General features: G+C 50.1%; 1 protein-coding gene across 1 annotated transcript in view; it reads right to left on the reverse strand.

Moving 5' to 3' along the window:
- LOC144938196 (calcitonin gene-related peptide type 1 receptor-like) overlaps nt 1–20,754 on the reverse strand; it is a 142,465-nt gene extending 121,711 nt beyond the window's left edge. Inside the window, exon 1 of the mRNA XM_078865996.1 lies at nt 20,620–20,754. The gene's annotated coding sequence lies outside the window, so the exon portion shown is untranslated. The remainder of the gene's footprint in view (nt 1–20,619) is intronic.
- Between the last annotated feature and the right edge of the window lie 7,228 nt (nt 20,755–27,982).

The following is a 27,982-nucleotide window of genomic DNA, read 5'->3' on the forward strand; positions in this document are numbered from 1 at the left end:
CCCTAAAAAAAAGACTTGAACTCTTTATCCACTGGCGTCCTTAAATAAATTGTCCCTAATGCTTCTTTACCGCTCAGGCTCACAAAGAAAAAGAGAAACCGTGTGGCCTTCACAGACTGTTGGCACAAGAACATTTAGCGAGCACCTTTTGAAGAACGGCACGGTACACAAGGGGGTGGGGGGGGGTGGCCAGCCCCATGCTCGGCTGCCTTTGTCTCCCTAGTGGTGATGTTTACACATCACATCAGGTACTAATTTCAGGCTGAGTCGACCTAATTTGAGGTTGAGTCGACCTAGGGGAGGCCCAGGACCGGTTCAGATATTCGTCACCGGTGTTGACCGTGAGCGGGAATTGAACCCAGATCGTCGGGTTCATAGCGCAGCGCGCTGACCGCTACATTACCGCTCCCCACTACACACACATACACGCACCTACACACATGTAAACACACACCTAACAGATCTACACATTGTATGCACACATAAGCGCACAAACACGCGCGTAGTTCAACACTAAAATCCGAGTCGTGGCAGCAACCCGAAAAACGCATAAACATGCAAAAGTTGTCAACATGATCACTTACTGTTTACAAAGGCTTTGAATTTGGCAAAAAATATGCAGTCCCTTTACCAAATGGAAAAAATGTTAGTGATTTCCACGAGCCTTGACATTGAAAACGTGTGTGCGATGCAAAAGTCACGAATGAACACCGCTTGCAATTACATCTTACATCACGATGCATCACCTAAACACGTGCACAAAGACGTTGTACGCTGCCGGGGCTGTTAGCGAGCACCCACTGAGGGTCGACACGGAACCTCAAATGATGAGGTCAGCACCGCACGCGGCTGCCTTTGTCTCGCTGATGGTCGCACACATCGGGCCAAGGTACTCATTTGAGGCCGAGTTGACCAAGGGGAAGCCCATGATCGGCTCAGGTATTCGTTGGCCCTGCGAGTGGGAATCGAACCCGGGTCGCTGGGTTTGGCAGTACGGTGCACTGAGCCACGGCACGACCACTCCCCACGATACTGCACATGGACACACACACCCACGGGTACAAGACAAAGATCCACCGTATAGCCTGAACGAACTTTTGGAGCAAGTGCTGTTATCGAGCACCTATGCAGGCCGGCACGGCACACGAAGTGGATGAGTGATCGGCACCACTCCCAGCCGCCTTTGTCTCTCCAACGACGACGTTTTACCACGCCGCACCTGACACCCGTTTAAGGCCGAGTCGACCTAGGGGAAAAGCCCAGCACCGGTTCATTGTCACCAATGTTGGCCCCATGAGAGCGGTTGGTCGAACCTCGGGCCGTCGGGTTCGTAGGTTCGTAGGTTTGTAGGTTTGTAGGGCAGCGCGCCCACCGCTGCACCCCAACACCGCTGCCCAGTCCACAGGTACACCCACGCACCCACACACGCACCCACACACGCACACACCCACGCACCAACGCACCCACCAACGCACCCACCCACGCACCCACCCACGCACCCACCCAAGCACCCACCCAAGCACCCACCCACGCACGTACGCACCCACCCACGCCCCCACCCACGCACCCACCTACGCACCCACGCACGCACCCACCCACCCACGCACCCACCCACGCACGAACCTACCCACGCACCCACGCACGCACACACGCACCCACCCACCCACACACGCACCCACACACCCACACACACGTGCGCAGCAAGCACACACCGTGCACGCTCACGTCGGGCGAAGCTTGCCAGGCGCCTCTCCAGGCATTTCCAGCGAAGTGGCCGATGGGGATCATTTTTGAAAGAGGCACCGTTTCACTCATACACCCCCCCCACCGCCTCCATTTTCTCCCCACCCCTAAAAAAAACAACTCACGAAGGTAAATTATGGAAGTAGATGCCTTCTATTTAAGCCTGGAACTCAATAGGCGATCATTCGGAGTGGCGGCTCCGTGCAAGGCCCCCATTGGAAACGATGCTGCGAACCGTCGGTCGTTTTCACTTCTGGGCGTTTGTTTCCACCACATCGCGCGGTTTTTATTCGTACGTTTCGAGCAGCACAATGCAAGGCCCGTTTGCTTTATTACTCCACTGCTGGATGAGGGCCTCTCTCACACCTGGCACGCATGGCGGCAAGAGATGATCTGACCGTACGGCACCACGCTGGTGAAGGTAGAACAGAACAACAATTGTTTTTGCCTGCTGCACTGATCTCTTTTAGGGTCCCACAACGCCGATAATGACACCTGTCTCTGGGGAATGGTGGCCACCCATCCAGGCACTAGCCAAGCTCAACCTTGCTGAGCTTCTGAGATGCGATGGGATCGGATCCATTTCAGGGTGATTTTGTCTCTAAGCCGTTGCTAATTTGCCCCTAATGGACAGTTCGATTCCATCTCCCAGCGTGGCAGCTGGAACAATTGTTGACTTTCTTAAAATCCCTTCCGCGCCTCTGCTCAGAGGTCGCAACCGGGTACCCGATACCCGTACCCTACCCGATATACGGGTAGCCGTTTGTGAGTCACTGGTGAGTAACCGTTTGTCACTTGTTTCAGGTAGGGTACGGGTAGGGAACGGGTACCCGTACCCGGCCGGGTACGGGTACGGGCACGGGTACCCATTTGCAACCCTGGTGCGGCCGGGTACGGGTACGACCCTGGTACGGCCGGGTACGGGTAAGGAATCAAAACCTGTTTGCGACCTCTGCCTCTGCTGCATGGCGCACCGAGCAGTGTGAACGGGTCACTCCAGAGCGAGTCGAACGGTGGGTCACGTGCGGCGGAGGGTAAAGCGTGGGTGCTTCCCGTCCTCTTACACGACACCTACACTGGACATCTGTGAAAAAAGAGCTTCATAAGCTCATCGGATTCCTCCAGTCTAAATAAATGCTCTGATGTTTACAAACGAAAACTTCTCGCACGCGCACGCGCGCACGCACGCGCGTTGAGCAGACGTGTCCTGCCGTGCCGGAGAGACGGCACACGCGCAATGCACATAGCTCGTCCCCTCGGTGCAAGCCGGCGCTCTTTCCATCACCTGGGGACCAGGAGAGTGGCGCTATGTTTTGAAGCGAGAGAAGACGTAACGCCTCGTCTCAATATCGCTCCTGGCGCGGGGAGGGGGGGCGGGTGTGTGGATGGTGGGGCGGGGGCAGAGGCAGCGGCTGTCCTCGGAAGACACAAAACATGAATGAGAACGCAATTACGCCGGCCGGCATCCTTCTTTCCCTGACATTAATGAAAGAAAGCGCCGGAATAAGAACGAGATTGTTTTGAAACCCTGCAATGCTCAAGGGGGGGGGACTCGAGCTGTCCTCTCACCGTGCTGTCGGCTCTCCGCCACGCGGCTTAATTGAATGATTTACATTTCCACGTTTTCCCACCCGCCCCCCCCCCCACCGCCTCGTCCGTGAACTCACAACAACGTTGCTCGCTCTCGGACGCGGTGGCTGCTGTATACCCAGAGAGAGAGAGAGGGGACAATGGACAGCAAGGGTTTATGTGCAGGCAGATGCTGGCACGCTTTGTCAGTTAACGATGGATTTCATCTCCGGGGTAGCTCACACGAAACGGGATAAACTCAGCGTGACGTCGATTAACAAATACAGATGAGAAAGTGCAAGGTAAAAAGGTGTAGCCCCGCAATTTCTTGCTTAAGCGACTGCTGCCAGGAGGGCCTCCAATAGAGACAGATCTGGAGAGTTACCCTAGAGGGTATTTGGCTTTTCGTCTTGGAGGCTGGGAGTTACCCACACTTTTTTCAACTGCACGCAACACACATGGGTTAGGATCCACGGATTAATTTCAGCCTGTAGCTGTCCGGGGTCGAAATCCAGAAAATATACCCCCACTCCCCCCCCCCCTCCGCCTAGGAGGGATGGAGGTCGGAGGTCAAATAAAATATTACGTGAAAAAAATCAAGGCTTGGGCGAACCCATTTACAATAGGGAAGAAGCGGGGGGTTAAGGAAACTGCCGCACTGAAAGATAGCACCGATAACTTCTGGGACTGCAAGTCCAGTGGGTTAACGGTCACCCCACGGCAGCATCCCGACAAAAAATAATACATACACCTGGAAAATTGTTCAGTTCCCATTGCAGTTGACACTCGTCCCAATTGCCATCTCAGCAGAATGTACGGTCTCTGTTCTCCTATAACGTGGTAGTAGTCGCGTGCTCAAAGAACACCGCATTGTGGAAAAATTGCGTTATAATAAATAATGTAAAATGAAGGGGGCAAAGCACAGTCCGCGATAAAACGGGAGATGTGTACGCAGGGCTGAACAAAGGCTGAGTCACGTGGGTAGCATCTAGAAGCATCCAGCAGCATCCCAATGCCTTGTGTGATGCTTCGGCCGAGGCAGCCGTACAACCGCTTATAGCTACTCGCGTGATGGAGTTTCGTTCACTCGATCGCGTTAAATCTCAATTCGCATCCGCGTTATAAAAAATGCATTTGCTAATACATTCATCGCGTTATATCCAATTCGCGTCACGAACACACACAGCGTTACAGGAGAACAGATTGTGCCTGCTATTTGCTGCGATCGCTTACATCGCACGGTTGGGCTGCGTGGCGTTAACCAAATTGTTACTCCGCCGATTTCCATTTTAACATCTTTAAGCGCGCAGCCGGACGGTGACGTGAAGATACATCACGGAAACTTAGATCTTAAAAATAAACGCCATTACACCCCCATCGCATCACACTTGAGAACCTCTTTATGTAACCATGAGCCCAAAATCTATAAGTGCCTATAATTGTTCACGGAAGTAATATATTCAGGCTAATGGCATCTGAAGTGCCATTAGTTTTGACAGAATCCCAATTTAAATAACAGAAGAAAAGCCTTCGAGTTTGTAAAAAAAAAACATGACGATGAATTAATCACTGTGAACGCACAACGATCTCGTGATCTCCCCGGATCTCAGGTTCCCAGAGGGCCTTGGTTGAGTACTTGGCAATGTGAGACTACCTTCACATGTAACCGGTGCTGGAGAATTAAGACTGAGAGGTGGTCAGCAGTTTAGCAGTACAGCGTTGCATTCCTGAATCCATCTTTGGAGTGCTCAGAGTGTGTCTGCCTCATACGCGTGGATGTTGGTCTGTGTACGGCCTCACGTGTGCAAAACTCTCACGAGCAGATACGTCAGAACACCCAAATACAGGACACCTCTTCAGACAAAAAACAAGTCATCATCGACACGCGCCTTCGTCAGTTCATTGCGTGAGACGTCAGTGGCAGGACTCGATTTCTGCCACTAAAAAAATCGACCAGGCACCTCCTGACCCGTGCCGGGCTGGGCTGGTTCGGCAGTAGAGAAAAAAAAAGAGGTTGAAGAGACAATGTTTAGTCGCTGCTGCTTGAGACTCCACAAAGCCACAACTGAGAGCAACAAACAAACGCAGCACTGGCCCATCGATTTATCAAACGCGCGAATGCACAGACCTTCAAAAAGCTCAACGTTTCCCTACAAAAATAGTGGAAAATGTATCCATTTATTTCCCAGCTCCCAGATTGTTTTCCTGCAAGTGACAGCGATTCGCCTTCGATGTACAAGCGCGGTGGCCGTCTGATGTGCCAGAGAGCCGTGTAAACAAGGCGCCCGGAGTCGGCACACACACGCCGGAGCGCGCAGCTTCAGCAAAAATAAACCGTGCCGACTTTTCACGCATTCCGTTCCATCGGACACGCAGTCACCCTCCTCCTGCACCCCTGGCGGCAGCAGCCACAGGCGGGCCCATTAACAGGAGACATGAGACCTCGTTCGGATATTGTGGGGAGGGGGGGGGCAGTGCCGAATTATCCTAGTAGCAAAAGTAGCTACATATGCTATGGGCACCGCACTGTCAAGGGCCCCGCGCTAAATACTTTCAAGCTTCGATTTAAAGCTTTCGTGACTGCAGGGATTCATCTTCTTGGTTCTTTCGGTAAAGTCACGTGGAATGGAAATAATAAAATAATAAAAATAAAACATAATAAAATTTCGATTTAAAGCTTTCGTGACTGCAGGGATTCATCTTCTTGATTCTTTCGGTAAAGTCATGTAGAAGGGAAATAATAAAATAATACAAATAAAACATAATAAAATTTCGATTTAAAGCTTTCGTGACTGCAGGGATTCATCTTCTTGGTTCTTTCGGTAAAGTCACGTAGAAGGGAAGTAATAAAATAATAAAAATAAAACACAATAAAATAATTCTCACGACGTTTCGGCTACAACGCAAGCAGCCGTCTTCAGACGACGCAAGCAGCCGTCTTCAGACGGCTGCTTGCGTTGTAGCCGAAACGTCTTCAGACGGCTGCTTGTGTTGTAGCCGAAACGTCGTGAGAATTATTTTATTATGTTTTATTTTTATTATTTTATTACTTCCCTTCTACGTGACTTTACCGAAAGAACCAAGAAGATACTTTCAAGCTATCAATTCCGGTGCAGTGATTCTGCACTTGCTCTATTACTATAGTACTATACTGCCTTCAACTTTTATGAACGACCGGGTGTTTAAGGTTAGCGATTTGTCGTATTATCTGGCTGCATAGCAAATGAAAACATACAATTACTTTACTCTTTTAGTTTGTTATGGCCCCTTTATAACATATGCTGCAGGTCCCGCACTAGCTTAATCTGGCACGAGGAGAGAGATGAGACACTCCCTCGGTCAGCGTTAGCAGCAGCAGCGGCAGAATGGGGCACCACGGTGGTGAGATGTTGACTACCTTGCCTGGTATACAGGAATCCGTGGGTTCAATTCCGACCCCTGACGCCTGCTGTATATTTGGAGTTTGCATGTCTCTCTCTATCTCCGTAGTCGTGGGGAATTTTCTCCGGGTCCTCTGGTCGTTCCTTCCACGTTTATAATCAATATTACGCCTTTAGAGTATTTGGCTGCGATACATTTCCACGTGATGAGAAGCCACTTTCGTTGAGCTATCATTTGTGATAGCCAGGTCGCTTTTGAAAAAGACAAATGTGGCTCAAGTGGGCCTTAGCTAGTAAGATAAAATAAAAAAGAGTTTAGTTTAATGTCAGCATTTCTGTGTCATATCCAAGGTTCATCCTCGAGGAGGCGGCCAAGCATTCAGAGAGGGGATCCGGCGCTGTTGAGATCCGAGGTTTGAATCTCGGTGTTTATGAAGAGCTCGCGAGTAAACTGGATTCTTAAGTGCGGTGAGCTGATGGACTCGGCCTGGCCTACTAATAGCTGCACATAAAAAAGAAAAACCCAAAACATTCAGTGGTTTTTTTGGGGTTCCGCTTAATTTGGATAAATGTCAGCTCTGAGAATTAAAGCAAAAGTTCCACCGAGCAATTGTGGTGTACCAATTTATTATTAATTTATACTGCTGGTTGGACCGAGGCGTCCTAACCATCACACCACGGTGGCAGCATCTCAAAAGAATCTGAATAAATTTGGGATGTAAAAAAAAAAATCCTACATGTGGCTAAAATGAGATGACGCACCGGGCGTAACATTACAACATCCAAAGGAGCTGAAACGCAGCCAGTGGTGTCACTGCTAACGTGCCCCTTGTCGCGTGGTCCCTTAGCAAATGTCCCATATTAGGGCAGGTGCGCCGTTGGCCTTTAAGTGCCGTTTTAATTTCAAGAGGACAAGTGAGCTAATCCGTTTTTTCTCCTTCAACCGCGCTGCTGTTCTGAACAACGGCTGGGCTCTCGATGGCATTAAATGTGCGATTGGCAGGCGGTGGAGTCGAACGAACGTCCACTCTTAGGCACGGCGGACTGGCTGCTCCTTCACACGAACTCCGGTGGTCTTTTGACTGCTCGCCATCGAGCAAAGACGGTGGTCACCGCATCGCGTGGCGCTTTCAGATGCGCTTCTGCAGCGGTATGGAACGCTCTTCCTTTCCGATATTAGGAAGGCACTGGAAGCTATGCACTTTTAAATCATCTGGATTGAAAACTCATTTCTTTAGAACTGATCTTTGCGTTCAGTTGGTTGTCCTCCCCCTGTGCACATACGATTTGCGCGGTTGGCTACGTACGGTGCGATAGAAGTGCAACGTAATACATACACACACACACTCGTAATACATACACACACACACACTCACTCATAATAAATACACACACACACACTCACTCGTAATACATACACTCACTCACTCGTAATACATACACACTAACTCACTCGTAATACATACACTCACACACTCGTAATACATACACACTCACTCACTCGTAATACATACACTCACTCACTCGTAATACATACACACTCACTCACTCGTAATACATACACACACACTCACTCGTAATACATACACACTCACTCACTCGTAATACATACACTCACTCACTCGTAATACATACACACTCACTCGTAATACATACACACTCACTCACTCGTAATACATACACACTCACTCACTCGTAATACATACACACTCACTCACTCGTAATACATACACACTCACTCACAATACATACACTCACACACACTCACTCGTAATACATACACTCACTCACTCGTAATACATACACACTCACTCACTCGTAATACATACACACTCACTCACAATACATACACTCACACACACTCACTCGTAATACATACACACACACTCACTCACTCGTAATACATACACACACACACACTCGTAATACATACACTCACTCACTCGTAATACATACACACACACTCACTCACTCGTAATACATACACACACACACACTCGTAATACATACACTCACACACACTCGTAATACATACACACTCACTCACTCGTAATACATACACTCACACACACTCGTAATACATACACTCACTCACTCGTAATACATACACACTCACTCACAATACATACACTCACACACACACTCACTCGTAATACATACACACTCACTCACAATACATACACTCACACACACTCACTCGCTCAACTCTTACAAGGAGCCCAACACTGAGATCGTTGCCTCGGTGGATGAATCGAGTAGACGGGATAGAAACGCGTGCCACGGCCAACCGTCCACTTCCCCTATACGGGATTATTTACACGAAAAGGTCACTCTTGCAAATGAGGCTTATCCTGGTGTATTGAATTCTCACCTGGTTAAAGAAAATACATTTGAAACTTGAACTATTCATGGTGGTGATTGACGATTGAATTATTACGACGATTGATGATTTATTTCGATCAATATGATGATTATATTGAGAGGATGATGATGATAATCTTGACGATTGATTGATGATGCATTGATGAGAATCGTGATGATTGGTTGAATGATGATTTATAACGATGAATAAAAAATTGGCATGATAATTTATGATGATGATGACTTAATGAGTATGACGTTGATTAATTGATGGTGACAATATTATTTATTGATGGTTATTAGCGATTGGATGCTTCGTGTTGAGTAATTCATTGAGTCCTAACAATGTTGCTCATTATTTATTCACGTTGATGATGCAGAATCCAGAAGTGAAAAAAAACGTCACCGTTGTTGGGAGCCATGATGTGAAAAAAATGCGTAAACACGAATCCGTGAGCGATGTCCCCATCCTGCTGCGCAAACATCCTCATAATCCCTCCTATTCATGCACATTTTAAAAGGGACACCTTTTAATATATGAATAGCGGGCTGATATATTTTACACGTACGCCGTATTTATGATGCATTTTAGGTATATGAGAAGCACGATAGAAGGCAGGATGTAATAGTAGTAGTAGTAAAAAAAGCAATATGGTAAGTGATGTTCCCGATTCACAATGTTCATATCTATGGGGGACCCTTTCCCAGTGGCATAGCAATCGAGTGTGCAGCCATTACAACGGCACCGAGCGCCCACCAGGCAAGAAGGGCCCTAGCATCTGGGCTACGAAGATGGGAGAGGGGTGGGGAGTGCCCATTTCAAAATTCGTTGCCCCAGTGCCCTTGCCAAACCACCCAATACGCCACTGGTTCAAGCACCAGTCCACGATTTCAATGAATCGGTCTATCACCCCCCCCGCCTTCCCACTAGCATGGTAAATAAAGTGGATGCTATTGGTAAAGTCACGTAGATAGAAAAAAAAGTGAATAAAAATATCACGACGTTTCGATCGCAGCACAATCGAAACGTCGTGATATTTTTATTCACTTAATTTTTATTGTATTTTTTCCATCTACGTGACTTTACCGAAAGAACCAGAGAATATGAATTCCTGCAGTCGCGAAAGTTTTAAGTAAAATTTTGGATGCATTGGTTAGTGCTGCTTGTTGCTGGCCGCTCGACACGTCGGCCGTTTGGGGGCTCGTGTTCAGCAATGGCGTTCAATAAACGTGCAAGCCAGTGGTGAAACACTGGTGGCCTCTTAGGAAGCAGTGGCCACCCGGCTGGAAAACGTTAGGGCAGCAGAGGCGATTGCCGTACACGGTTCCTTTAACACAAAGCGTTTGTTTTCACGGAACCTAAATTAAAGAGCAATTCAAGCCCTTAACATCAATGCACCCAACTGCGCAATAATGTCAGCCCGAGGCTCTCTCTCTCTGTGGACTCTGTGCCCACTAGTGCACTTCACTGCCTTGCAGTCGAGGGGATGATGTATTCTTGACTCAGGTGCCACAGCACACATTCACACGCTGTTCTAATCCAAGCTCAATATGGGATGAGTTTCAGGAGTTAATTTTTTTTTCTTCTGATTTCAGATTTTCAAATAAAGACAAAGCTCTCCCGAGTAGCCTCCACGGGCTTGTTGGGGCAAGTGCCCTAAGCGAGCAGCACCTATGAAAAGCTGGCACAGCTCACCACTCACGGAGGTGGTTCGATTGTCACCGCACACGACCGCCTTTGTTTTTCCCAAGTGCCGACGTTTACACACCGCACCTGGGTAATCGTTAGTTTTTTTTAAAGTCTGAGTCGACCTCGGACCGCTTCTTACGATTAATCGAACCGAGGCCGCCGGTTTTCTTATTCCAGTGCGCTAACCACTGCACCCACCGCTCGCAATCTTTCGCACGCACACACTCACTCACAACAAACGCCACGAAATAATGAGCACAACCATTCGCCGCGTTAAACGCCGACACTGTCGATAGCGATTATAACAACAACAACCAAAAATCAGCAGGAAAATTGCGGTCGCTGTTCGCCGCCCGTAGAGGTTCGATTTTCGTGTTCTGCCTCGCGCACAATGCGACACGTGTGTGAGACTCCGTTCGTTGCTGACGGTCATACGAGTCGGTCAACCTCGGTCGACTCGGCCTCAAATGAGTACCCGGTGCGGTGTTGTAAACGTCGACCAGTCGGGAGACAAAGGTGGCCGGGCGTGGTGTTGGCCACCCACCCGCTTTGTGTGCCGTGCCGGCCTTCATTAAATGCTACTTCTTCTTGGTTCTTTCGGTAAAATCACGTAGAAGGGAAATAATAAAATAATAAAAATAAAACATAATAAAATAATTATTTTGTCAAGGCGCTTTTCCCCCTCCAACCCAGCTTAAATATACGCTCCAAGCGTGGTGGTGTTTCATTTAGACGCTGTCTTCCCGACAGACCTGTTCTTCATCTGAGGACGGCTGCTTGCGTTGTGGCCGAAACATAGTGAGAATTATTTTATTAAGTTTTAATTTTATTATTTTATTATTTCCCTTCTACGTGACTTTACCGAAAGAACCAAGAAGATGAATCCCTGCAGTCACGAAAGCTTTAAATCGAAATTTAAATGCTACCTGCTAACAGCAATTATCCCAGCAGTCTGTTAAGGCTACAAGGCTAGTGGTGTGCATCTGCAATTCATCTCGACCATCTGGGCACCTGGGTCTGTTCCCGTGGCCTGTTGTCAGCGAGCCTTCGACACTTCACGTGGCCTCAAAGTGCACCTGGCCTGGCACAGGCGCCGTGGAGACTTCAACGCAACTTAGTGGCGAATGGCGGCTGTGTTGTTGTTGTTGCTGCTGCTGCTGTGGTGACAACAGGGAGACTCATCCGACTGACTTCATACTCGTGCAGTGGCGTAGTGACGACATTATCAGCTCAGGGGGTGCAGACATCGGCCATGTAGGGGCCCTAATAGTTGATTTGTCTCACATGGTCGCAACTAGGCTCTATATCTCGTGGCTCCTCTTGCCTGATCACATCATTCACATATTCTGTGGGTCTTTCGGTAAAGTCACGTAGATGGGTTCAAAGAAAATAACAAAAAATAAAAAAAAATATTTATTTTCTTTGAACCAATCGACGTGACTTTACCGAAAGACGCAAAGAATATGAATTCCTGCAGTCACGAAAGCTTTAAGTCAAGAGTCGTTCCCAAACTTTTTTTTTGGTTTTTTGACACCGGTTGTTGAAAATACATATCACAGTGGTTGTCAATGCGGGGGTCCTAACTCGGATCTTTGGCCACCAGGGTGGTGGTGGTGGTGTGGGGGGGGGGGGGCAAGGCACCCCCCTTGCTCCCCCCCACACTCGTTACGCGAATGCGCCGCCCGCCTCGATCGTCAGCGCCCATAGGCGGTTCAGTTCAGCATTGCAGGGGAGCCGTGCCTGCTGCTGCTGTCGCCCTTTGCTCATTGAAAAGGGGCCACAGCAGCTCTCTCTGATACCGTATTATCCGGATTATAAGACGCACCACGACCCCCCCCCCTCCCTCCCCCCCGGGCAAAACACCTCCCCCCCATACCTCCTCGGTGGTGCCAGACGGTAACGATGTGGTGAGCAGCGCCACGGAGGGAAGACCAATATCGATTGGCCATTCAACTCGTGGCGTTTGGAGCCATCACAGCGGCCAAAGGGGGCCCTGGATGGGTGCGAGGGGCTGGTAACCCCTCCACCTTTAACCCAAATACCCCCCCCCCCACCGTCCTAACCCTTCGTCCTGCGTTTTAAAGTAACATATGCAGGTGCGTCTTATAATCAGGTTGGTTCGTGGCTTTATTCACAGCGTGCAAGGTGTAATTCGGATTGCGTCTTACAGTTCTTTTCTTGAGTATCTCATTATCCAGCCTACCTTTCTGGCCTCTCTATGTAAGTGCTATGAAGAAGGGACATTGCCTGAAACTTCACCTCTTATATACATTTCCTGTTCAGGCCACATAGGGATAAATGAGGGATGCGCTGATTTGTTTTTGTTACTTTCTTTGAGCATCTAATACTCGGTATAATGCGGTCATTGAATAGGCTCTCGGATGCATCTCTGTGATACAAGACCTTTGCGCCTTTCATGAGACCGGCCCTCGAACACACGGCCAGTGCACAACTCTACGATGGTTAATTTGACATTCATCCTTTCCCATAATGGCAGGTCATCCGCATGAGTATAATTTGCGATACAACGTGGGAGAGGCGAGGTGAATATATACATCCAACCACTGTATTACCTCCATTTCGCAAAGGGATATTGTATTTGCGCTCACAGTTTACGAGCACTATTATGACATTTCTCCTTCGCCATAATGACAGGTCACCCTTGAGTACAATTTGCAGTATAACCGTGGGAGAGGATAATTAAATCACCACATTCAACCATTGTATTGTCTCCAATTCGCAAAGGGGGGTTGTATTTGCGCACACAGCTCACTTACGAGCATTATGATACGGGATGTTTGTCATTGCTAAAAACGCAGAGGTAGAAGCGCAGCCCTGCAACTGTTCTCTCACACCACAATTGACGGAAGGGCCTCCCCGCTAGAGAGACGCTCCATAACAGTTATCTTTATTGCGAGGCCCCGCGGGGGGCACAGGCGGCCCCTGGTGGCCTTTAGAGCGGCCCCCTAATGTGCAGACCCCTCAACAATTCACACACCCATCATCATCATCATCGTGCCGCTGTCAAACCCCCAATGGTTTCAAATGTGTGGCGGCCCTCGCACCGATGATGTCTTATCGGCGAAAGTTGCCCCCCTCCATCTGAAAACTAGCGAAGAACGCTTCTCCGTGGGTTATTTTCGCCTATTCACTTTCACGCCGTGAACAAACGTTTTGGAAGAGGTCGGAATACCCATACTTTACTACACACGAAAGGAGAGAGTGGGGTTCACGAATCTTCTTTCAACTGCCAGAGCGAGAGATCGAACCGGCGAACTCTGGATTGCAGGTCTCGTCGACGAACCATCGCACCCACGGGAGCACAACACGCCATCCATTATTGAAGAATGACAGACAGCAGTTTGAATGAACCAAGTATACGCGTAGGCTGATACTGCTGTGCACACTAACACGCGCACGCACGCGCGTGCAAGCGTGGAAAGATGTTATCACGTGACTCCACGCGCGACACACACTGCCAGCCGGTAGCGCAACGCGCGTGGGGGGGCATGGGGTGCCTTGCCCCGCCACCCACCCCCCTGATGGTGGCTAAAGCTACCAGTTGGGGCCCCCTTGACAACCGCCACGAGATATGTTTTCAACAACAGCGTAAAAGAACGAAAACATTTTTCAAACACGGTTTCAAATTAGTTTCTTTAATGAAATAACTTACGTTTACGTTCTTTTAATTTTGATTAGAGCAGTATTGGGAGCCCCACGTGACCGATTGGCGCATCCCCCTGAGCTGATGGTGCAGTTGCTGCGCCACTGGTTGAGATGTAAGAGTCCCCAAGTGTATGCTGAGCGTGGTTGTCGAGAACGAATCTGCTACGGGCTGTTGCAGATCACTCGATCTTTTTTGGGTTTTTTTTGGGGGGCAAACACTTCATCTTTACTGCCGATAGTCAATCGCGCAGTTCAAAACGAACGCACGGTGTAATTACGGCTCTGTAATAAATGTACGATAGCCGACCATTAGGGAATCCTTTACATACATAGACTCAATGGACTGTTGGAGGCAAGTGCTGTTTGCGAGCGCCTACGAAGGCCGGAACGGCACACGCGGGGCTGGTGTTGCTTGCGCTACGACCGGCCGCCTTTGTCTCTCCATTTTAACACTGAGTCGACCTAGAAGATGCCCAGGACCGGTTCAGATAATCGCCACTGGCGTTGGCCGTGAGCGGTAATGGATCATACAACTGCGATGATCATCACGTTCACAGCGATGCTGAAGATAATGATGAATGTATAGGTTTTAGTCAATCGCGCTTTAGAGATCGCTATACATGAAGCAGTTTGTTTAAAGCAAGCAAACTCTGGACTGGTTTCGACCTTCTGGGTCTCATCAGCAGAATCTGGCTTTTTAGAAAGATTTCTTTTTTGCTGGATACCCTGATGTTGTGTGTGGCAGGAACACCCTATTATAAAAGCGGAATCAGTTAAAACAAAGTGACCCATTTATAGACACCCCAATAACATAAATAAGGATAAATGACAGTACTGTGTGTATATAGAGAGAAAAACACCTCTTATTTCAAAGCCTCCTCAACACGAGTCCCACCACGTAATTCAATCGTTTAACTCTCTCCTCAGTAAGATGTGATACCATGGCTTTCACAAGCACAGTATCCAAATAGGTTTGCCGAGAAGAGCACAATCACGCGTCCACTACAAATCGGTGGGGTATCTACAATTGGATCGCACTCAGCACAACAGCAACAACAACAAAACACACAAACGCATTTTGATCTTTAGGGCGCCTGGCTATAAAATCTGAAACTGTCAAACAACGTTTTCAATAATAAACCACCACCACCACCACACAATCTCTTCGGGTTATCTACAACCGTGCATTAGCACATGTAGTCGTCTATATATACAGTATAAAGATCCCCCGTATAGCCTTAACAGACTGTAGGGGCAAGTGCTGTTAGCGAGCACCTATGAAGGCCAGAACGGCACACGAGGGGGTGGGTGGCCAGCACCACGCCCGACCGCCTTTGTCTCCCTAGCGGCGATGTTTACACACCGCACCAGGTACTCATTTGAGGCTGAGTCGACCTAGGGGAGGCCCAGGACCGGTTCAGATAATCGTCACTGGTGTTTGCCGTGAGCGGGAATCGAACCCGGGTCGCCAAGTTCGTAGTGCAGTGCGCTAACCACTACACTACCGCTCCCCATTATATACAGTATATAACACACACACAACGGCAGTGATGCGAACCCGCCAACCTGAGTCCGATTCAGTGGCGAGTGATGGCATCAACCAACTCGCCAACCGTGTATTGTTGTTAACGCGCGTGGAAAAGTATGGTCACAAACAACAAACAAACAAAAACAATCCACGTGACTGACACAGACATGGGAAAGGTGTGGTTACTACTCCTACTGCTACTACTACAGCAGCGTGTTCGACTTCGTGTGCGTACATCTGAAACCCCATGTCAAAAAACAAAATGCGGGTCGTTTGTATTTTCAGGCTGCTGTGGCCGGGAGAGCTCCACCAGACGCCACGCCGTTTGTTCAGTTCGCAAACCATCCCCCCCCCCCCCCCCCATTGCAATCGCGTTATTTCTAATGCAACCTCCACCGAACAAGCATCTGAGACGGGAACGCATCCCATCGGCGGGCCCAGCTGTGCCCTGGAAGATGTAAAAAAAAACTAAAAAGAAAGCCCCGTGCCCGCGACATTGCTTACAAAAAGGAGAGAATAAAGAATAGGTCGACGACGATGCAAAAAGAAATATGCAACATCTTGCGGGGAACTTCCGCGAATTTCTTATTGCTTATCAAAAAGCACGCACGGCCGCTTCTGTGGATTCACAGGAGCCGTTATCTCCATCCCAGGCGGCACGCGGACCGTGTTAATCCACCTCGCCCCCACCACCCGCCCGCCTGGCCAAGAGCGAGCGGGCTGGTAGTTCCTGCTTGAGTGTGAAATTAGAACGAGGAGAGCGAGCGGGGGGGGGGTGAAGGGAAAAAAACAACGTCTGGAAACGCCGGCGGTTAAAAGATCTGGACGCCGAGGAGCGCCCGGGCGACGGAACGCAAAGGGAGACGGAGCGATGGATTTGGGATGGCGCGAGTGATGAAAATCGTGGAGGGTTTTTTTTTTGCCGTGTGCCTTAGGTTGGATCACTCCAATGACATCGCAGGATCGTCCAGGGTATCGGCGGCTTTTTTAAGAGGGCCTTCATCCAGCAGTGGATTGACCCCATGGCTGATGGTCACTACTCTATGTGGGGATATCTATTTATTGAATCCATCTGTGCGGAGCTTCCAGAGTTATTCTCGAATGCGCGCTGGAATTTCTCCGGGCACTGCTCATTTTGTGGCACTGTGGCCAACACGTGACCAGTTGTAGCAGGACCCTCCTTAGCAAGCTCTTGAGACTCACGTTTTCGTGAATAAACGCAGGTCATCATTGGTAAGCCGCAATGAAAAAGAGCCCCCCTCCCCCCCCGGTATAACATTGAACAAACTGTTGGGGCAAGTGCTTAGAATGGGCATCGATTAAGGGCGGCAAAGGCTGGCGTGGCTCGTAACACGCTCTCTCTCTCCGCAGCACTGATGTTTACACGCCGTTCAAGGCATACTCATTTAAGGCTGAGCGAACCCAGGGGCAAAGCTCTGTTAGTGAGCACCTATTAAGGCCATCGCCGCGCAACGGGTAAGGTAGCGCGGCCAGCCACACGCACGGCCGCATTTGTCTCCCCAGTGCTCGCGTTGACACACCGTCCCAGGTCGAGAACTCATTTTGAGGCTGAGTTGACCTCGGGGAGGCCACCCCCCCCCCCCACATAGACACACACGTGATGCGCAAATCCACGGTTACGCGTGGAGCTAATTGAGCTGATCATTTGCATCGGCGCGTCGCTCTAAACGGATATAAACAAATGACCAATGTCGTGTTAGTTAATTTTTTCTCGTGCGACAACACCGAACCGCATTGACCAGCGTGGTGAAGTATGTTGCAAGAAACCTGCACGACCCAGACCGGCATGGTGATCGAGGTCTTCATCCAGCAGTAGATTGACTCAAAGAGCTGCACGCATTCTCGGGGTAAATCTGCTCCGATCGCTCCCGCTATTCTCACTCTGAGCTCCCGTTCAATCTTGGCTTTCTATTCACGGAACATTCATCACGGCACGGGACTTAGGGCTACTCCGGGCAGCGAACTCTAAGGCGTTCGATCGCATGCGATTAACATCACAAGATGCACAGTCTACCGCAAGCGTTCTCGTAGACACGGCAATGACGTGGTCGCAGAGAGAGGAGCACATTTGGATTGGAGAACATACATAGCAGGGGTAATTGACATCATTCAAAATGTTAAGAACAGCGAGTGTGGCTTGGGCACGACATGCCGCTGTTAGGTATGATGATTGTGATGATGATGATAACGGATGGGCGAGAGTAATAATGGAATGGCAGCCAATGGATAGAACGCGTCAACGAGAGGACGTCAACGAAGAAGATGGATATCGATGTACGGATGAATGGATATAGATGGGTGTCGCTTTAAATCACGTCTACGTGCAGGCGATCGGTGGATTGTATCATTCACTCGGAAGCGGTGTGCGACTCGGGACCCGAAGGTCACTCGGGGAACGAAACTCGCGCCGCCGGCTTCGCGGTCGTAGCGGCGGGCGCGCTAACCGCCGCGCCACCGCTCCATGCAGAGAAGTGCATAACACGACAATAGTAATAGTATGAATAATTGAAACAAACACGTGATCTATTATTCATGTCCCCGCTCCCGAGGAGAGACGCACGGCGTCTCCAGACGGATACTATGACGTTCCTGTCTTCGTGTTCTCCGACGTATTCTTGCCAGTGAACGCACGCGCGCACGCATGCACGCATGCGTGCACGCGCGCACGCACGCTCTCGCTTTAAAGAAAAAAATAACTAAAACATGCCGCGCGCGCCTGTGCTTTGTAAGGATAAAGAATGCCCGTCGGCCTCATTATTTCGATGACAGATTATGTGAAGCATCCAACGCTTCGTGTACACTCGCGGTGGATTCACGCGGCCACGCAACAACAGGGGGCCAGAGGCACAACACAAGCGAGCGCAGAGAGTGACAACAGAGTGACACACACAAAGACGAAGGTCCTACATTAGATCCTTCACAGACTGTTGGGGTCAAGTGCTGTTTGCGAGCACATATGAAGGCCGTAACGGTACACGAGCGGGTGGGTAAACAAGCAACCACGCCCGACCGCCTTTGTCTCCCCAGTGGCGATGTTTACACACCGCACCACGTACTTATTTGAGGCTGAGTCGACCTAGGGGGAGGCCGAGGACCGGTTCAGATAGTCGTCATTGGTCGTGGCCGTGAGCGGGAATCGAACCCGAGCCGCCAGGTTCATCGCGCAACGCGCTAACCGCTACACTACCACTCCACACAACAGACAAAGACGAAGATCCCCCGTATAGCCTTGACAGACCGTTGGGGCAAGTGTTGTTAGCGAGCACCTATGAAGGCCGGCACGGCACACAAGGGGGTGGGTGGCCAGCACAACGCCCGGCCGCCTTTGTCTCCCTAGTAGCGATGTTTACACACCGCACCAGGTACTCATCTGAGGCTGAGTCGACCTAGGGGAGGCCCAGGACCGGTTCAGAAAATCGTCATTGGTGTTGACCGTGAGCGGGATTCGAACTCGGGTCGCCGGGTTTGGAGCACAGCGCAGTGCGATAACCGCTTCACTTCCGCTCCCCAGAACGACACGCACACGCGTACACACGCCAGCACAGAGAGGCAGAGGGACACACACAAGCGAGCACAAGGAGAGACGGACAAACAGACACGCGCATAGACAGACGCGTGCATTCAGACAGAGAGAGAGAGAGACGCGTGCACTCAGAGAGAGAGAAAGACACGCAAGCGCACAGAGAGACGCAGTGACATGCACCCAGCTACGCGCGCACGGGCACACAGAGAGAGAGAGAGATACACTTACACGCAGATAGACACGAGCGCGCGCATGTAGAGAGCAAGAGAGAGAAGGGAGAGCGCGAGATACGCGTTTACAGGGATAGATCGAGAGGCACAGAGAGACACACACAGAGGGACACCGAGAACAACGCCCAGAGAGAGACACACACGTGCACAGACACGCATACACACAGAGTCACGAAGAGAGACACACACACACACACGCGCGCAAAGATAGAGACACCAATCCATAAACGAGCACACAGAGAGACACACACACGCGCACAGAGAGACGCAGAGAGAGCGAGAGAGAGACATGCGCACAGAGATAGACAGACACACACACGCGCAGAGCGAGAGAGAGACAAACACACACACGCACAAAGAGACGAGACAGAGTGAGACAAGCAGATACACACGCGCACAGACACACACACACGCGCACAGAGAGACGCAGAGAGAGAGAGAGAGACATGCGCACAGAGACAGACAGACACACACACGCGCAGAGCGAGAGAGACAAACACATACACGCACAAAGAGACGAGACAAAGTGAGACAAGCAGATACACACGCGCACAGAGATATACACACGCGAACAGACAGACACAGACACACACGCGCGCGCACACACATAGAGACGCGTATGCTACCCTCCTTACGCCGGCTGGCTGTATGAATGCGAGCGCCACCACGCATCAGCTTTACTCACCGCAGCGCGCTCAGATCCGATCCTTGGCCATCCATCCCCTTCCTCGCGCGTAAATCCAGAGCCGGGACTCCAAATCGGCTTTACGCAGATACGGACGACGGTACCGCGCAACACGAACTATGACCCCCCCCCCCAAACCCACCAACCGCACACGTACACACACACACGTGTATGTACGTACGCATGTGTGTGTGTGTGCGTGCCGGTAGAGAAATGTTCTCACGTTATATTTAGTGTCCGATGCGCGGACACATCTGACAGGCAACCCGCAGGAGGATGTCCCTGCGCATTTTGACAGCAGTAGCGGCGGTGGTAGCAGCGGTGGCTCCGGTTGGGTCTCGTGTCGCCGCGCTCTGCGGACGGGGCTAGAGGGGTTTGGCTTTAGGGGAGGGTGGAGTGGGGGGTGGTGGTGGTGGGGGGGGAGGTTGGAGCTGGGATTGTGGCAATGGTCTGGGCTAAGGATGGCGTGACCGGTAGGAGAGCCAGCGAGAGCCAGAGAGAGAGAGAGCGAGCGAGAGAGCGTGGGGCCACGTAGCTTATGCTCCGCGCACAATAGCGGACAGCGTTGGGCACATCCACTTAACACTCGTTCGCGAATTTATACGCCGCCCGGAAACGAGCGGAGGTGTGCGCATTTAAACGCATGGGGCTGCGTGTGCGCGCGCGTCTATAGCGGTCAGCGCGCTGCGCTACGAACCCGGGGAGCCGAGTTCGATTCCCGCTCACGGCCACCACCAGTGATGGCGAGTATCCGAACCGGTCCTGGGCCTCTCCTAGGTCGTCTCAGCGTCAAATGAGTACCTGGTGCGCTGTGTAAGCATCGCCACTGGGGAGACAAAGGCGGCCGGGCGTGCTTGCTGGACACCCGCCTCCTCGTGTACCGTGCCGGCCTTCATAGGTGCTCGCTATCAGTACTTGCCCCAACAATATATTACAGGCTATACGGGGGATCTTTGTCTGTGTCTCCGTGGCGTGTGCCCCACCTCTCAGTCTCTCCCTTTCCCCGAACAGGCCGTCGCTTCGCCGCCACGACCACCATCCCCTCACCTCTCGTCTTCTCTGATCAATAGGCGCGCACGTTCGTTAGACAGGTGGCTGTAGAGACGGGCATTATGGGCCGACGGTCGCGGGAAGAAAAAGACAGCTGTGCGTTAGCGGCAGAGGTGGGACAAAGTCATTGTTATGCAAGTCCAAGTCGAGTCGCAAGTCATCAAATTCATGACTCGAGTCTGACTCGAGTCCAAGTCACATGACTCGAGTCCACATCTCATAGGTGGGACAAAGTCATTGTTATGCAAGTCCAAGTCGAGTCGCAAGTCATCAAATTCATGACTCGAGTCTGACTCGAGTCCAAGTCACATGACTCGAGTCCACATCTCATAGGTGGGACAAAGTCATTGTTATGCAAGTCCAAGTCGAGTCGCAAGTCATCAAATTCATGACTCGAGTCTGACTCGAGTCCAAGTCACATGACTCGAGTCCACATCTCATAGGTGGGACAAAGTCATTGTTATGCAAGTCCAAGTCGAGTCGCAAGTCATCAAATTCATGACTCGAGTCTGACTCGAGTCCAAGTCACATGACTCGAGTCCACATCTCATAGGTGGGACAAAGTCATTGTTATGCAAGTCCAAGTCGAGTCGCAAGTCATCAAATTCATGACTCGAGTCTGACTCGAGTCCAAGTCACATGACTCGAGTCCACACCTCTGGTTAGCGGAAGGCTTTTTGAAGGGGACGCTATAGAGAAGGAGCACAGCGCGATATTCAGTGAGTCATTTCATCCGGAGAAGTCCAGAACGCTGCTCCAGGATTTATTTTTGAACCGTGCCAACATCCATTTCGCGATATTCTGTCCCGTCTAAAATGTATAAATCTGTTCGTCGGGATGACAGGAATGTTGAGCACAAAATAACATAAAATTATCACGGATAGAATTACCGTACCCTTGGGAGTGCTTGCGCCGATGGTCCCGGCTCTAAGCCAGCCTAGAAGCGTTCCGGAAAATATCAAGTGAGAAATTACTCCGCTCGCAGGGATGGTAGCCGATGATGATGATAATTATAATAACTGACTCCTGGTTACACCAGCCCACAGGGGATTATTGTGTCCGTCCGTCCGTCGTGCAGGGAGGGGCTGGGTGGGGAGGGGAGGGTGGGGAGGAGCTGGGTGGGGAGGGTGGGGAGGGGCTGGGTGGGGAGAAGAGGGTGGGGAGGGGCTGGGTGGGGAGCATGGGGAGGGGCTGGGTGGGGAGGGGCTGGTCACCCCGTGGTGCCCTTATAAAACTCAACGTTTAACCTACTCACGCCGGCTTGTGCCCGCCCTCACAGTCGGGCATATTTGCGGAATACACCACGCCGCCGTTGACCCTGGCCATTGACCGAGCAACCCAACGTTCCTACCAGCTCCCTCCGCAGGAATGTGTTGCATGTAGAACTTCCTTCGCACCGTACGGAGCTGTAGCTGTCGAGATGGCACACGGGTGATTAGCCGTGCCGTCCTATACTCCGCAGCGCGCACGCGAGTGCTGGAGAAGAGCGAGGAGAGAGCGAGAGGCACGAGCCACTGGGACGAAGCGATAGCGGTCGTGTTGGCAGTGGCTCCATCAAAGCGACAGTCATCGGGGGAAGTCGATGCAGTGTGGGTCTGTGTGTGTGTCTGTGTGTGTCCATCCCTGGCCACACTGGGAGCGGTAGTGTAGCGGTTCGTGCACTACGAACCTGGCGACCCGGGTTCGATTCCCGCTCGCGGCCAACACCGGTCGACGATTATCTGAATCGGTCCTGGACCACTCCTAGGTCGACTCAGCCTCAAATGCGTACCTGGTGCAGTGTGTAAACATCGCCACTAGGCCTTCATTAGGTGCTCGCAAACAGCACCTGCCCCAACAGTCTAATGTTACAGGCTACACGGGTGATCTTTTTCCCTGGCCGCAACGCGGGCAACGCACGGGGCTGTCCCTTCGTTGCGTACCCCCCCCCCCGCCGCTCTCTCTCTCTCACGTCGTCTCTCTCGACACTAAGCTCGACGGACAAGCAGCGGGGGCGACGGACGTCATCCGCCACGAGAGATCTGTGAGATCTTTAGCGGTGTAGTCCCACGGGCGCTGTGCGCGCGACGCCACGTGTCAGTTTTTTTTGGGGGGGGCGGGGGGGTTTCGTTTGCTGTCGGTTCGCCTTCGCGGTTTTTAAGTGCGTGCCCACAAAAAATATATAGCTCGCGTCTCCGCTGCGACCAACGCAAGGGCATCAGAGTAGCCCTTTATCTCTCGTGGCACGGGAACTGGACGGGATGCACGCACGAACGCACGATCGCGCGCACACTTCAGCAGTTATCATTTACGTATAAGGTTATAATGTCATCACCGTGGTTATCATCGTCGTTGTCATCATCATCATCATTGTGGATTTATCGATGAGTAGTTGGGAATATGTAAAGGTGCAACTTTGGAGGGAAAAACGAATGCGTCGATTCATCAATGAGTCATTGCATAAACGCGCAGCGTTGGTACGAAAAGGCATCATCGTCATAATGATCGTGGATTAATCGATGCGTCGCTGGGGATATATACGGGTGCAGCATTGTAGTGATATACATCAACATTGATTCATTGAGGGCTCGTTGTGTATAAGGGTGTATGTCACGTTCGAGTGAAAGATACAATCACTCAATAATCGATGGGTCGTTGGGTATAAGGGTGTAGTTTTGGAGTGAAATACATCATCATCAATTAATCGATGCGTTGTTGGCTGAAGGGTGCAACTTTGGAGCGAGACACAATAACCATCATCATCGATTGATCGACGCGTCGTTACCCCTCCTAACCGACTGCTGCACGTGGCGCTGTGGCAAGGAGCACCCGTGCTTGTACTGTACGTATAGCAGCAGGCGTATACTGCAAATCGTCGTCAGCCATGATCAATCAACTGCTGAATGAAGTCTTCCCCAAATCGTCTCCTTCTCTGACGATCCTGCAATGCCACACTCCCTCTGGCTTCTGCTCGTTGAGCTTGGTCCCATCGCTTCATCTCCGCGGATCTGCACCCTCCCTTCGACTGCCATTCGTCCATCGGACATCGTTCCCGTCTAGAGAGCGACGTGCCCTACCCCCCCCCCCCCCCCCCCGAAGCACCGCTTACTTTTTATTCACAGACAAAATGACCGAATGAACAATTATTCTGACTCGCAAATGCACGAAGCGTTCACGAAGGATGGAGGGAGAGACGCACGCACGGTGGAAATGTCACAGATCCGTACGAGGGTTGTGACCAGTGGCGGAGCTCACGGCATTATTATCAGCTCAGGTGTTGCGCCAAGCGGTTAGGTGCGGCTCCCAATATTGCTCTAATTAGATTAAAATAAAACTTGGAACGTCAATGAAAATTTTTTCTTAAAAAATAAAAAATATATGTAACCCCGTTCAATCCTGATTTGAAGCTTGTGTTGCGACCGAAACGTCGTGTTCTTTTATTATTATTGTTTATATCTACGTGACTTTACCGAAAGAACCAGTGAGTATTTAACCCCGTTTTAAATACGTTTTTGGTTCTTTTACACTGTTGTTGAAAACATCTCTCATGGTGCTTGTTAAGGGCATCCCCCCCCCCAACTCGTAGCTTTGGCCACCGAGGGTGGGGCAAGGCATCCCGTCGTGCCTGCCCCCACGCTCGTTACGCTCCTGATCGAGGCGCACGCGGAGCAAATTAGTGCGCATTATGTTGGACCTCCGAGAAGAGGGAGTGGGTTTGGAGGGGAGGGCACGTAATCGCGATTAGAAGACATGGCGATTGTGATTACGCTCCGTGGACGAGACTGCTCACGGAACGGCAGCCAAACGCGGGAAAGAACACGCCAGCGATGACAGCCTTTAACAACTTCAAAACTACACTATAAACTTTAAACACTTTCTTTTTTATTTTACCAGGTAATGCACGTTGAGCTATATAGCTCTTTTTTCAGAAGCGACCTGGTCACAAATCTCAGCGATGTGTCTTATCACGTGGAAATTTAAAGCAGCCAGATACTCTAAAGGAATGTTTCTAAATGTGGAGGGGAAAACCGGAGGACCCGGAGAAAAATCTACGCGACCACGGGGAGAAATACACGCAAACTCCAAATATACATCAGGTGTCAGGAACGAAGCCACTGCCTCCTGTATACCAGGCGAGGCAGTTACAGTAACCTCTCGCCACCGTGGCACCCACAATTATCATTATCTCTACGATTGAAACCGCGGAGACGAAGCGATTAAATCATCCCTTGTGCGGGCTTTGAAACGGATCGTGTCATTTTCAGGACTCTTTAGAGATGGCGATGGCTCTCATCCAGCAGTGGAATAACCATGGCTCATTATAATAGCCATGATGACGAGTCTATTAAAGCCAACATGCATCGCAGTAAAATAGAGTGTATACAATAATGCAATTGTGTTCAATATCTGTAACATTTATGAGCAGGCGAACATGTATACCGAATATTAAATTCACAATTGGATCATGTAGCATACGCGCAAACATCACGAGGCCATAAATAACAACCGCATTGTATCACACAAGTCGCTGATGTAAAGGCTGCTCAATAACATTGGACTGGGACGTATTAACGTTGATATGTGGAGAGACAGGATGGAGTTTTGATTAAAATATATGATTTGTTACCTCTTATGTAATAATGACCATTTTCTTACAGCACGCTGCGGTTAAACGAATTGTTTTGTACACAAATCAAAAGATATAAGATATCAAGTTTCGTTTTATAGACCGTTAGATTAGGCCCAAGAGGTCGGCATCCAAAATAAAACGAGAGGCATTTTTGTTAGAATTCGGTAAAAAAAACCCCCACTCAACATTTAAAGAGCCGCAATGCAATGCGAACACAAGACGCTGGTGGTCTTTAATAAATAACCGTCACGAAGCGGTCCTTTTAAAGAGCCGCTGGCGCAAGCAGGTTACCGACCTCTGGTGTAGGTAGGGCAAGGCCTTGTCAGCAAGCGACTATTCTCGAAGTTGCTGTGGCGTCGATACACCGGCTTCGAGACCAGCCACAATACCGCATCCGGGCCGCCAGTGTTTTCCCAGTGTGGGTGTTCATACACTGCACCAGGCGCCCATTTATGATGAACAAAAAGGCTGACTTGACCTAAGGGAAGCCATAGTAATAGTTGTTTACCCTTTCAACTGGTACAAAACTGACACCTTTATACAAGGGATCATGTTTGCAATAACCACAACACAAGCAGTCAAAATGCAAACAAAAAGAAACAACTCTGATAATGATAATGATATGCACTGTCCTTGAAGTTGATTGGTCCATACCCGAGACAGCTTTTCTTAGAGCCTAGTCTCCATTGGTGTTGGACCAGATAACGCCAAAAGGCTCTAAGAAAAGCTGTCTCGGGTGTGGACCAATCAACTTCAAGGACAGTGCATATCATTATCATTAGCAGAGTTGTGTATTTTTGTTTGCATTTTGACTGCTTGTGTTGTGGTTATTGCAAACATGATCCCTTGTATAAAGGTGTCAGTTGTTTTTTTACCAGTTGAAAGGGTAAAACCCTATTACTATATTTTGCCACTGGTAAAGGAAGTCTCATAGTGTAAATCTAAGGGAAGCCCCCAAAACAGGGTGTGATAACTACTCGCCGCTTGTATAGATGGCTGAACGTATTTCGCCGCCGTGCGTAGCCAGCCGATGGAAGGACCACTGATGTTAACCGTGGCCGGGAATCTAAGAGCAGGTCTCAAAGCATTGTGTCATCGCTCTCCACATTACACGCGCATATGACGAACACTACGAATCATATATCCTACATATCAGACGTATCCGTTCGTAAATATTAACTGTGACGTTACCGTGCAGACCTTCATAGGTGCTGCCCAGGGCCGGATTAAGCTAGTGCAGGGCCTGTAGCATATGTTATAAAGGGGCCCTACATTAAAAAACATTAATATTAAAACACATTTTTTGTTAATTTCATAGTAAAATAATTGTATTTTTTCATTTGCTATACAGCCAGATAATACGACAAATTGCTAACCTTAAACACCCAGTCGTTCATCAAAGTTGAAGGCAGTATAGTACTATAGTAATAGAGCAAGTGCAGAATCACTGAACCGGAATTGATAGCTTGAAAGCGTTTAGTGCGGGTCCCGTAGCTACTACGTATGTAGCTAATACATATGTAAATACTTTTGCTACTGGGATAATCCGGCACTGGTGCTGCCCCAAAAATATTGTCTGTTAAGTCGACACGGGGAGCAATCTCCACCTTTCGTGTGTCCTACCGGAGTTGGTGAGAGCTGGCGCCGGGGAGGGGGGGAGGAGTGGGAGGAGGCTTTCATCCAGCAGTGGATTGATCGTCGCCAATGCTTGATGCCACGTGCCGCGCAGGCGGAGAAAGAACATCGCCGTTCGATCCATCTCTATCTTGGTCGCGTTGGACGCTTGCAACAATCGCCAATGCGTTCGTGCACAGCGCGTAGAGCTGTAGTCGAGCGATGCCCGCGACACTGCACCTGCAATCCGGAGGTGTCCGGAGATTCGCTTCGATCTCACGGCGCGGACGGTTGGAACAATCGGCAAGCTTTC

Source organism: Lampetra fluviatilis, chromosome 21 (assembly GCF_964198595.1).
Source record: "Lampetra fluviatilis chromosome 21, kcLamFluv1.1, whole genome shotgun sequence".
Lineage (NCBI taxonomy): Eukaryota > Metazoa > Chordata > Hyperoartia > Petromyzontiformes > Petromyzontidae > Lampetra > Lampetra fluviatilis.